Below are 12,658 nucleotides of genomic sequence, written 5' to 3'. Positions count from 1 at the left end.
AAATCCTCACATCCAGAAATGCTACACAACCCTTCCTCAGGTCCCTACAACATGTCCCTAACATGTCCTCTGCAGAACTCTAGGCTCTTCATCCCCTAAAAGCTGATGACTCCTTTATTATCCTCCCAGGAGACAAGGGATCTACAGCTGTGGTACTTGACCAATAGGAATATGTTGGGGAAGGTCTAGGCCAGCTGTCTGACACCTCTACATGCAGCTTCTGCCATCGAGATCACATACCTATGATTCAAACTGACCTTCAGTCCTTCCTTGAAACCTCGGGCCCCTTGCAAGGACCAACACCTCCATTCATAGAACTTCTCATCCCACCCAAATCAAGAAATCCCCCAGTGAGAACAGCAATGCAACTTTGGAATTTTACTGTAGACTACCATGGGGAATCACAATGGATACATGAAGTGGAAACTGGCATGTCAAGAATTGCTACAGAGAGGCTCCAGGAACGCTCTTCTGAATTTAAACACTTTTGCTTGCCACCAAACTGCTCATAATGAACATTATTGAGCATATCTGGGATGCCTTGAAACGTGCTGTTCAGAAGAGATCTCGACGCCCCTCGTACTTGTACGGATATTTGGACAGCCCTACAGGAATCGTGATGTTAATATCCTCCAGTACTACTTCAGACATTAGTCTAGTACATGACACGTCGTGTTGCAGCAGTTCTGCGTGCTCACGGGGGCCCTACACTATCTTAGGCGATTGTACCAGTTTCTTTGGCTCTTCAGTGTACATGTCATCTAATTTAGACGTTCAGTCTCAGTAGTGTTCAGGTGTGTTCACAATGTCGAGTTATTTCATGTTATTTGTAAGTCATGTGAATGCTTGCAGTCCGAAATGCCATCAGACATTGCTGCAAGCAACTGCAGGCCTCTGTCTGAGCTGAGACTGTGTACAGTCTAATTGGCCATCCAGTCACCTATTGGGTAGCTACCATTTGTTTATAGCCAGATCCGCAGTGGGCTGTTGGTTGATAGCTGCCAAGCCACCACTACTCCAAAGGGGCATACGTCGTTGCTGTTCATCGTCTAGAGCGGTCACATACCATCGCCATCAGGCATGTCAGAGGCCGTGGTTTAGCACCGCCTCCTATGGTATGTTCTCGGCCTAGCTACTAAAGCGGGCCAGCAGCCGAGGTTACTTCCTGTTGTCTGTCACCAGTAGCTACCACCGTCTTCCATCAGCACTCTGCTGATTGCTGTACTGACCATAGCGTGAATCTGCCAACTGTAAACTCAGCATGCGCTAGTATCCTGTTGGACAACTGTTAGTGCTGGCACACGTCAGTGGGTCTGGCCGCTTACGTCACGGGAGCCAACGACCGCCTCTCGATCTTCGATTCCATCACCGCAATTCCTATGCAAAGACTCGTCTGGATGTAGTGTGGGGCAGTGAAGTGAAATGAAAAGAAGTTAAAGTTTTCTAGTCAGATCAAAATAGAGTAATATGAACAGCAGCAGGAAGTGGTTCAAAAATGGTTCAAATGGCTCTGAGCACTATGGGACTCAACATCTTAGGTCATAAGTCCCCTAGAACTTAGAACTACTTAAACCTAACTAACCTAAGGACATCACACACACCCAAGCCCGAGGCAGGATTCGAACCTGCGACCGTAGCAGTCCCGCGGTTCCGGACTGCAGCGCCAGAACCGCTAGAGCAGGAAGTGGTGTAACGGGAGTAAGTTTCTTTGTGAATAGGAGGTTATGATACATGGTGAGTTACTGTTAACGCTTCAGTTATAGGATTGCTCTCACCATATTTGACAGCAAACCAATGCCGACAAGAGTAGTAGAGATATCGTACTACAGTAGTACAGTTGTCGACATCGCAAGCAGAATAGGAAGAGATAGTGTAGACCTATAAGGATACTGAATGGGTAATTCAGTATGTACTGGGAGATGGTAATCCAATAATCATGGGGGATTGTAATGATGTTATAGGGGAAGGAACAGAAGAAAGCGTTATGGAAGAATATAGGCTTGGTATCAGGAATAAGAAAAGATAAAGTCTAATTGAGTTCTGCAATAATAGCAAATACATTGTTCGAAGTGTAGCCGGCCGAAGTGGCCGTGCGGTTAAAGGCGCTGCAGTCTGGAACCGCAAGACCACTACGGTCGCAGGTTCGAATCCTGCCTCGGGCATGGATGTTTGTGATGTCCTTAGGTTAGTTAGGTTTAACTAGTTCTAAGTTCTAGGGGACTAATGACCTCAGCAGTTGAGTCCCATAGTGCTCAGAGCCATTTGAGCCATTGTTCGAAAATCACAAAAGGACAGCTGTTCAATAATCACAAGAGGAGATCTATTGAAAAAGACCTCTAGGCATGGGAAGATTCCGGTAGGGTTATATCATGGCCATAATGCGTTCCCAGGATCAGATATAGACTCGGATAACAATTTCGTAATGAGGAAGAGTTGACTAAAGCTTAAGAGAATCGTACTGAATAGTCAGTGTGGAAATGGGATACTTAAGTACTGGGGGACGATGGGACACATTCGAAGTTTGCGAAAGATGTGGATACTTTGATTAGCAATATCACAGTCGGTAGTTCAGTTGAAGAGGAGTCGACGTCTCTAAAAAGAGCAATCACATATGCATATGCTTGAAAGGCAGCTTAGTTACTCGGGAAGTAGAAAAGCGTCAAGCTGTTTCGTGTGGTCACTTCACAATCATCTTGATATGTAGCTTCGAATTAAAGTAATCAAACACATGCAGATCATGTAAACGTATTTTTCATGTTGGATAAAGATGTAATAGTGATTGTAAGGGACAATTTCGCTTCTTTTTCATTAATGTTTAAGAATTAACATATTGAATGTAATTATAAAGTTCTCCCAAAAAATTACGATTGCGTTACGCCTTGTTATGTGTTTACCAACGTGCCGTCAGTCAAGGCTATGCGCCTGCCGTGTTGCGCAGACTTTCAAGATGTGGCGTGCTGCAGATAATGAACGATATGTTCTGAGAAATGGCAGGTGGCTGACACAGGTTGAGGCTGTTGGGCTCTTACGCATTGTCCACATAAAAGCGGACTGGACCCAGGCTCAGTGGCCTTATCATCGTGGTGGGGGATGGTGCGTTTTATGGACTGTGCCCTCTTAGTTCTGTGCAGCGAAGAACTCCACTGATCAAAGGCGGGAGTTGGGTCCATGTAAAAGAAAAATTCAGCAAGATAGACATCTCTTATCCATCCTAAAAATAGGGAAACAGGTGGCTGGCAGGCTGTTGCTAGGGAACGAAGTAACTTTTTCCTTTTTCCTCTTTTTTCCCGTGGCTAGAGAACACCGCGCTAGCTACTTTTAGACCACAGGCTAGTGGCGGTAGAATGATCTATGTTTGACGAAGTGTTTGAATTGATATTTTCGAGAATAGAAAGGTGGAAAGCGACCTTACTGGATTTCGCAATTTACCTGCATTCTGATAGGAGATTTTAACACAAAACAATTACGCTATTGGCAGAGAATATGTAAATTTTTGAGGCTTGGTGGGTGAAATTTTCTAGCGCAAATTGCAAACAGTCTTCATTTCAACTTCTGAAAAGCGAGTGACTCTGGCTTCTTAGGTGGCACAACATGGTGGACTGTTAGCTTCGTTCTCCATCATGACGGCAGTCTTCGAAAGTAGCTCTCCACTGTGGCGGAAACTGACGCAGTCCAATGTTCGAGTTTACAGCAGCGTACTTCTAGGTGTGCACCTGATGGCAACCAGCCACGACAACAGCGGTCTGCTCACGGTATATCGAAGAGTGTGGTGAGAGTAACTTGCACCACCAACACGTTAGGACGAAGGGAGTTTAGGGGTTCAGCATCATTTTCAGAACAGCCTTCCCACGTTCGACAGTACCGTCACAGTAGCACGAATAACTTCAGCTTCTCTTTCAAGCCACCCCATCGTTGTTATTAATGCGTAGGCAGGATGGGGTAAATTAATAAGGATAGCGAGATATGTTTAGCAAATTTTAAGTCCCCCTTTTACTGTGCATCAAGCTATATCATGTTATGCTTTTTCATGTTTTTTGTGCACTAAATTTTTTCTATACATTCAGAGTCGATTGAAATCATGCTTTTGATTGACGTAGTTAGCAAATCCTCCGTCATGATCAGTATTTTTGAGTGATGAGTTGTATCCTAACTTAAGTTACACTGCTGCCGTTGTGCACGTTTGATCAGGCACGGATTCTTAACGGTGATTTGTCTCGCTGTTTATTCCGAGACATTATTTTATACAACACTGGGGATACACAACTTAACTGTGAAGGAACCTTTGGTAACCAAAGGAATATTTCAATTGATAGGTGACGGTAAGAAGTACAAATATGCTCAGGGAAAGATGGGAATACAGCAGTATCTATTACTTAGAACTGAAACAAATCGGGAGTGCTGGGCATCCAAGGCAAAGTGGCTGCAGTTAAAAAGTCAACAAATGAAAAAAGAAGTGATCGTGAGAAGGACTACTTCAGCATATAGTAAAGTTAAATCACCCTCCGGTAAAATTAAGAGCGTGGGCGATAATATTAAGACCACAAAGAGAATTCCACTGTTAAACGCAGAGGGAAGATCAGGTAGGTGGAAAGAGTACCAATGTTGAAGGCCACTGGGAGGGAGAGGACTTGTCTGGTAGGAGAAACTCTGTAACTTCCGCTCTGTAAGTTTCTGTATGAAATTTAGCCCAACTTTAATTCCCACTCTATAAAAAATCTATGTACTGCCAAAACTATGTACCCACAAACTGTTATCCAGCATAAACTTGTGTGCTACACTTCGCCTATACATAACCTAATTTGAATTGTATTGTAACTGCTCTGAGTACAACTTGTCTTTATGTTAAATGCGCAACTGAAGTGAAACAATTCTCTGGCCCTAATAAAAATTTCCACTTACCTCGCTTCTTGACAACATTGTTTCGTTTTCTCTAAGGCACAACAGCAAACAGCAAGCAGGCAGCGGCTAAACTGTATTTGTATTTTTAAATAAAATTTTGCAAACAATATTCATCCTGTTGCTTACCTCAAGGCGCAAGGTGGCTATGCATAATGATAAACCTTCTCTAAACAATGGTATGGGCAGAGTAACTATTCCTATAAAATCATGTTCCAAGACAACGATTTTAAAATGAGGTATGCATTCAAAAAGGCAGAGCTGTATTGTGGCAACCTCTTGATCTCAGAGTAGTAGTTACACCCTACATCCTGAATAATTAGTTGGATATATTACAATCTCTGCCTTCCCCTACAGTTTTTACACTCTGCAGCTCCTATGGAGATTATTCCCTGATGTCTTAACACCTGTTCTATCATCCTGTCTCTTCTTGTTGTCAGTATTTTCCATATGTTCCTTTCTACGCCGATGGGAGCCTCCTCGTTCCTTACCTTATCAGTCTACCTAATTTTCAACATTATTTTGTAGCACCACATCTCATACGCTTCCATTTTCTTCTGCTGCGGTGTTCCTACAGTCCATGTTTGACTATCATATGACGTTGTGCTCCAAATGTACACCCTCACATATTTCTACCTCAAATTAAGGAGTATGTTTGATGCTAGCGTGCTTATTTTGCTCAGGAATATTCCCTTTCCCTGTGCTAGTCTGCTGTTTATGTTCTCCTTGTTTCATCCGTCAACGGTGATTTTCTTCCAAGGTAGCAGAATTTCTTAACCTTGTCTACCGTGTTACCGGTAATTTTGATGCTAAGTTTTTCACTGTTCTCAATTCTGCTACCTCTCATTAGATTCGTCGTTTTCGGTTTTCTCCCATTTCATTCAATAAAACTTATAATTCTTCAGCACCTTCAGTGAGCATATCAGTGTCACCTTTTCACCCTGAATGTTAATCGCCCACTTGAACCTTACTTTTCTTTTCGTTCAGTATACACTGGACAACAGGGGCCAAAGCCTGTGTTACTCCCTTTTCAATTTGAGCACTTCGTTACCTAGTCTTCAAATCTCTTGTTTCCTCTGGGTTCTTGTACATATTGTACATTAATTCATTTTCCCCATAGCTCACACCCATTTTTCTCAGAATTTCGAAAATCTAGCAGACGTCAGCTACATCCCAGTGCCAGTATCCAGGACGACAAGGACCAGTCACAACAGCTGTGGACCAACGAGGGTGCAACGGCTTTGTTACATACTTCTCAACGGCATTAGAGCGTACATCCAAGCCAGAGCACCCGATAAGGGGGTTCATACTAGCAAGTTGTTTGTAAATTTTACTCGATTTTGTAATCACTGAAATAACGTCAAATAACACCTCAACCGTTGAAGTCTCTTATTGCTTCCTCCTTCCCTTCTTGGACCCTAAATTTGCTTATCACGTGGTGTACACGGGTGCTAATCTCTCTCTTTTTACTTTCACGATGGCAGCAGAGTCTGTAAAGCAACAGATGTTTTCATTTTACAGATATTTAGTTCGTAATACACCAAATAGTACCAAGTATGGCTTCATACCTTACTATACGATCTTTAAATGACGCATATTGCACACCGAGCTTGACCTGCAGCGAGCCCTCGAATACACAAGCGAAATATGGCCTGCATGGCAGAGACGCGTTTTAAAGTTAATCTCACCACGAAGTATGTCTATAAATCAATTTCAGTCACAACTGGATCAGTTTTGGCCGATGTTAATTGATTAACTGGTATGGAAGGGCATTAAGTAAACAGCACAATGGAACATGAAGCAACTCTCTTAAAGTATTATACTTATGTGTACTAATTAGTTCTGTCTCTTTATTATAGGCCTGCCTTCTACGGTTACATCTACAGCTACGTTCCGCAAGCTATGTTGCGGAGGTTACTTGTGGGACCACTGGTTTTCTCTCCTGTTTCAATTGCGAAAAATTCGTAAAGTGTCGGTAAGCCTCCGCGAGAAAAATATCTCTGATCTTCCCGCCAACATCATCTCTCAAGACGTATATGGGAGGATGAACGTGTTGCCCGACCCTTCTAAGAACGTACGTTCTTGGCAGTTTAACAGTAAACCTCTCTCTCATGCACATCCCATCTCTTGCATCGTCTGCCACTGGATTTTGATGACCATTCTGTAACTCATTCACATTTGTTAAGCAATCCTGCTTTTGTTAGGGTCTTCTGTCTCTCTCGGGCCGGAGTCTGTTTTGTAAGCCACTTATTTCGTGAAGTATATTTGCTTAAGGTTCTTTCAATATTTTCAACCGGCACCAGCTATTCGCTGAACTTATTTTACGTCGTTATTTCACTTTTCGTCTCTCCGGACGGTTGATCTTAAGTAGAGGGTTATTCACAGATGTGAAGCTTGTTTCCAAAAGACACCAAATTCAAATAGGCAGGTTCTTCAGTAGAGCAGAAAAATTCCCTGTAGCCACAATAATTCTCGTATGCAAATCATAGTTGATAAACATTTTGTCTGTGACTCACTAATATGTCATATAGAAAAATTTAAGGTATTCCTCATTGTCATTGCACTCATATTAGGAATTTGACAATGGATTTAGTACTTCTTATCATAATTTTTTTAAAGTTTACAAATTATACTTCGTGAACAAACAATACTCTCCTCGTCAAATGTATTCCAAAACTTAATTAATTCTAGAGGAGAGTATCTTCCTAATGATGTCTTTTCTTTTGCCCACCGTGCTGTTCTCTGCATTTAAAGCTTTTCAGTCGGTACCTACGTCTTTATCATCACCAGGCTTTGTACCACCTCTTGTTCCAGAAGCTGCTGCCCCACTATTCATTTTACCATCAGCTACATGCCCAGCCGTCTTCCTCCCAACATCAAAAGTACTTAGAAATGTCTCGTATACCTAACGGAAATTCCCCTGAAGAGTGTGTTGTATCCTGTAAGCCTGTAGGTTTTTTTCACGTATCATGTCATCTTCTGATGCTTTGCTAAAGTTATCATTATGTTTACACGTGATTTGAGGTTTTGCCAGTTGCAGGAGCATTGTGATTTTCGAGTTTCAAAACGCACTGCTTCCATTATTTACAGATATTTTACGTTATCCTTAGCTTTCTGTAAATTTAGACACATCGACAATATTCATCGGACACAACTGAATCCATTTTCAGTCTTCACCATACACAAACACAACAGAAAAAACAAGAATGTTATATGAAATAACACAATTACAAACTGAAGTTAGCTGACTGCGTTTGCGACGTCGCAGCATTCTGCCAGATCAGTGGGAGGATTTGATATTTCTTTCTATGAAAGTTCAAATGGATTTGGTATGTTCTGGCCTAAAAAACTGGATTTGACTACCTCTGTATGAGAAATTAGATTCACAAGAAAATATTAACTTGTTATATCCAGCAAGCTATTAAGTAAGATCTCCCTTATCTAAGTCATTTTTTGAATTTTTTGGATTTAGTACCTTTTGGAAACAATCTCCACAAACATCTCCAATGTTCCAGAAGAGGACTGCGTGAAAAATGGAAGGCATGCATAAAACTGACACACATCGGTGGACAGAATTTCCGACATTATATCTTGTCAATATAGGCACTATTTGTGACGCCGGAAGCATTAATACGGGCATGCAGTTCATTGAAGCCACTGGCACCAACTGCCTGGGAAAGCGCCACAATAGCTTCCTTCTGTTCGCTGGATTGCCTACCAGCAGACGCGAACTAACTCGATGCGACAGTATGGAGTGAATGATTTGTGTGCTTGTTCTGACACGCCTTCTGTCTTTGTACGACAGACACGCACAGAACCACCTTTGATCTGAACGTCTCTCATAAGGCATGACGTCTTTGATCCCTATAAGTTAGGAGGGTTAGGATCTTTTTACGACCACTCTTCTTGGGCCCTGTTAGGTAGCTGCGAGTGACATACCATTCCTTGTAGACACATCGGGCAGTCTGCGTTGATACACCAACAAATCGGACAACTTCACTGACGGTGAGACCATTTGCACTTCTTTCAGCTATTCAGTCTTGTCTCCACGTCGACGCATTTTATTGCGCTCATTCCATATAACAGATTAGTGTATAAAAACTTCACCGCCGTGGCTTAACGTCAGAAATGATGGGTGAAAAGACCTGGTGGTCCCTGCTATACACGTTCTACAGCAATGTTCCCAAGCGTGGGGTAATTACCCCCAGGGGCGGGGGGGATGTAATTTCCTGAGGGTTAAAACAAAATGCTTGTAGCGAGGACCGGTTTCAGTGAGTGTAAGTGGTGGTCGGATTGAAAAGGGTGTAAGACAGGGATGTAGTCTTTCGCCGCTACGGTTCAGTCTGTTCAACGAAGAAGCAATGATGGAAATAAAAGAAAGGTTCAGGAGTGGAATTCAAATTCAAGGTGAAATGATATCTATGATGCGATTCGCTGATGACATTGCTATCCTGTGTGAAAGTGAAGAAGAATTACATGATCTGCTGAATGGAATGACCAGTCTCGTGAGTACAGAATAAGGATTGAGAGTAAATCGAAGAAAGACGAAACTAACGAGAAGCAGCAGAAATGAAAACAGCGAGAAACTTAACATCAGGATTGATGGTCCCGAAGTAGATGAAGTTAAGGAATTCTCCTATCTAGGCAGCAAAATAACCAATGACAGATGGAGCAGGAGGACATTAAAAGCAGGCTTGTACCGGCAAAAAGGTCATTCCCGGTCCAGAGAAGTCTACTGGTTTGAATCATAGACCTTAATTTGAGAAAAAAATTTCTGAGTGTATGTTTGGAGCACAGCATTGTATAGTAGCCAAACGTGGTCTGTAGGAAAACCGGAACAGAATGAAATCGAAGCATTTGAGATACGGTGTTACAGAAAAATGTTGCAAATTAGGTGGACTGATAAGGTATGGAATGAGGAGGTTCTTCGCAGAATCGGAGAGGAAAGGAATATATTGAAAATGCTGACAAGGAGAAGGGGCAGGATGATAGGGCATCTATTAAGACTTCAGGGAATGACTTCCATGGTACAAGAGGGAGCGGTAGAGCGCAAAAACTGTAGAGAAAGACGGAGATTGGAATACATTAAGCAAATAATTGAGGAAGTTGGTTGCAAGTGCTACTCTAAGATGAAGAGGTTGGAAAAGGAGAGGAATTCGTGGCGGGCCGCTTCAAACCAGTCAGAAGATTCATTACTCAAAAAGAAAGGTGGTTCTGCATTGAGAGGAGAATACACGCACTCACCATATTCACTTATTTTCTTTTAACAAACTTGCCTTCCAAAAAGTCGTGAGACACAATAGAATACGTTACTACCTACGTCAAATTGGAAATAGTTGCAATAATTTGAAAGTAAGAAATGAAATACATAATGTCATTGAATATCTAAAATATCAGTGAGATATCAGTCACTTTTTATCCTTTTTAGAAACCAACAGGTACTATAATTTAACATCAGGTCTCAATTGCAAAAATATCACAATACATTTCACACAGTCACAGTCACAGTCACAGTTCAACACCTGTACCATACTGTCTGGTACCCAACAGCTTTCCCGAGAACAATTTCGACGTATCTTGACAACTCAACTTTACACACTTTCCCGATGCATGTTGCAAACGGCTACTAGTGCCAAAAAATGCCATTACAAATGTTCATTCGACAGTTCAGGTTTTCAACTCTTGCGCAGTTACCAAAACTATCAGGAAAAAAGCTTACAAATGACACATCGTCAATACTGATTTGCTCCGAATTTCATTTGTCGCCAACACAACGATCTGAGCCGATGTTCCTAATTACACCTTAACTGCTGATCGGCCGAACAACGTACACATCAAATAAGTCCTAACCGCCCAAACGATGTGTCAGGAACACGCAAAATCACAAATTCTCTAATCAGACCTTTCCACGGGGAGATTCTATAATAGTAGTATCTTCAACCAACCACCAAGGATAAAGAGTTATGTACCGGCATAACATCTTACGTACTATACCCCAAGGAATAAACAACTATAAATAGCCAGTAACTGACACATGAAAAATACACAACCGCTCGATATCTTTAACTACAAAGATCAGTTAGAGCAACAACCTAACCAGTTAACATATTGATGAATAATTTCCGTCCATGAAGTCACTGCTCTGGCACAACAAATAAATATCGTAAAGCCTTCACTTTTATTTTCAATACAAAGCAAGGTTCCATTTTCCTTGCGTGTAGACACATAGGTACCGTGCAGTACCAGAGGTAAGAGAACCCTACAAGTTCAGAACACTTGATCTACCGCAACAGAAATTTAGTGCCCAAGGCAGAGTGCTTACAGCAAAACAACGTTTCATCCCAAGAGAGCGGAATACTGTCAGCAGCATATGATACTTTTAACTAACTTTGTCGTCATTCTGCGCTATCGTCTGCATCACATTTGCCATCACATGTCCACAACCCGGATCCCCACAGCCGACGTCGTCACACGTCCACGTTTGCCTCACGTTAATGTTCAGGGCCCGTTTCTTCCCGCCTGGACGACGACCGGAATTCCAGTCACTTCCTCCTCGGCGAGCGCCGAACAGCCCCGCGCCATCCAGCAGAGCGCCCTCTTTTGCCGCTGGTGGACAACCGCTGCTCTCCGAAGGCGCTTCAGTCCTGAACCACGCGACTGCTACGGTCTCAGGTTCGAATCCTGCATCAGGAATGGATGTGTGTGATGTCCTTAGTTTGGTTAGTTTTAAATAGTTCTAAGTTCTAGAGGACTTATGACCTCAGATGTGAAGTCCCATAGTGCTCAGAGCCATTTGAACCAACCATCCGAAGGCGCGCTCTTCTCAGCTGCCAGCGGCAGTGGGCAGTTCAAACACACGGCGCTCGGTGTGACGCTGTAACGTCTCAATGGCTGCACGACATTTCAGTCACGAAACTAAATTATTTTTAAGAGATCACTGCTATTATCAAAATTTCGTAAGAACGTAATACTGATTACGACAGTTACCAAGAATTACATTTTTCTGTTTTACGTACTAGCATTAACGGTCGACCTAATGTAGTGGGGGTTACACTTTGTGAAACGAATGTATGAACATTTTCCTCACACAATCGACCCTCTGCACGCATGATCTGTACCAAATATTTGTGACAGTAAAATATATAATATAAAGAAAATGCCTTCTCCGAGTTGTAGGTAACTGTTGCCAAAGACCAGAAAATGTTCCATTATTATCCGCTTCCGGCAGCTAAGTGGTCAGCGCGACAGAATGCCAATCCTACGGGCCCGGATTCGATTCCTGGCTGGGTCGGAGATTTTCTCCGCTCAGGGACTGGGTGTTGTGTTGTCCCAATCATCATCATTTCATCCCCATCGACGCGCAAGTCGCCGATGTGCCGTCACATCGAAAGTCTTGCACCCGGCGAAAGGTCTAGCCGACGGGAGGCTCTAGTCAAACATTTTCATTTGCTTCATTATTCAATTCGTAACAGTGAACCAACTAATCGACAGCACAACACAGCACTAACTATATAATGACTACTACACTGTCGTAGGCTCTGCATTATATTATTATTAGTTTTATTATTAGTGGCAATGGTCAGACACAAAGCATTGGTAGCCTGAAAGCCTCCCAGTTTATTCCGTTTTAGAAGTAAGGAGGCCAAAATTTACAAACAGTGAGTATAATGGACAATGGATTTCAATCTAGATGCGGGTTGCGGGCGAACAAATGTCGCAAGATAGAGGGATGGCGCAGAGGAAGTACACTCCTGGAAATTGA

The sequence above is a fragment of the Schistocerca cancellata genome, chromosome 5 (genome assembly GCF_023864275.1).
Source record: "Schistocerca cancellata isolate TAMUIC-IGC-003103 chromosome 5, iqSchCanc2.1, whole genome shotgun sequence".
Taxonomy (NCBI): domain Eukaryota; kingdom Metazoa; phylum Arthropoda; class Insecta; order Orthoptera; family Acrididae; genus Schistocerca; species Schistocerca cancellata.
The sequence above is the reverse complement of the archived record's forward strand: the minus strand, read 5'-3'. Positions refer to the sequence as shown.